We start from the raw sequence: 993 nt of genomic DNA on the forward strand, positions 1-993 counted from the left end.
ACCCTGCCCCACACCTCGTGTTTTCTTGGAGCAGAGTGTGGTCGAGCTTTGCGGTTTAGATGGAGCATTGGGCCGGTGGGCCATCTAGCGGTCTCTCTGCGTCGCATGCGCAGTAGTTTTGTTTGTGTAGATCGTTTGTGCAGGGTGCAGTGGGGCCAATTGATTTCAGTTTGGTATCGGGGCAGCGTGCAATCTAGCGGTGCGTCGGTGTCGTAGCATGGACGGTGTGGATGCCAACAATCATGGTGTTCGGTTTCATGTCCAATGTACGTACGTTCAGCACACCCTGCCCAATGCAGACACGCATTCACATGGCAAATGTGTGATCGGCGCGTGCGCCGAACGCGACCTCCGCTTTGCTGCGGTGCGCCGTTTTGCAACGCCAACGGCCTTCGGCCGGGAGCCACACTGCGGTGCAACCTCCGCTGCGCTACGGTGCACCTGGTGGGTTCGTCCAAAAGATTGATCTCTATAGAGCTGCAGCAGCGTCGACGTCAAATATTGTTTTCTTGGGTGGCGGTGAGGCTGGTGCAGCGGCCAAGTTGTGGTCTATTAGCCTTCACATCGTTTCAGCCATCGGGTCCAATACTGCATAACCCGACGCGTCTTGCATAGAGGCCACAACAGTTTGCTGGAGCGGAGATCAACATTGCAGGGCGAATGACGTCAAATCAGCTATGTACTCGCGTTGCCCGGCCCAGCTATTCTACCCGTGTCGTGATGCAGTGCCATGACTTCGTCGCTCAGTCACAAGCCACGCGTGTAGAACGGTTCTACACGCGTGATTTCCCAGAAAGTACAGCCGCATAGACCTTGCGTCTCAGCCGTCGCCCGCAGCAAACTTTCATCGCAGCTCCTTGGCTTCTTCCATCGCAGTCGCTGCTGCCGCGACCCCGCACGCGCGCGCCCGACACTGACGTCGCGACCATGGCCGGAACTTCTACTACAATTAAATTAATATGTGCTTCGCGCCAATTTCAATTTAATACCAAC

The sequence above is a fragment of the Saprolegnia parasitica genome, assembly GCF_000151545.1.
Source record: "Saprolegnia parasitica CBS 223.65 unplaced genomic scaffold supercont2.65, whole genome shotgun sequence".
In the NCBI taxonomy this organism is placed as follows: Eukaryota; Oomycota; class Saprolegniomycetes; order Saprolegniales; family Saprolegniaceae; genus Saprolegnia; species Saprolegnia parasitica.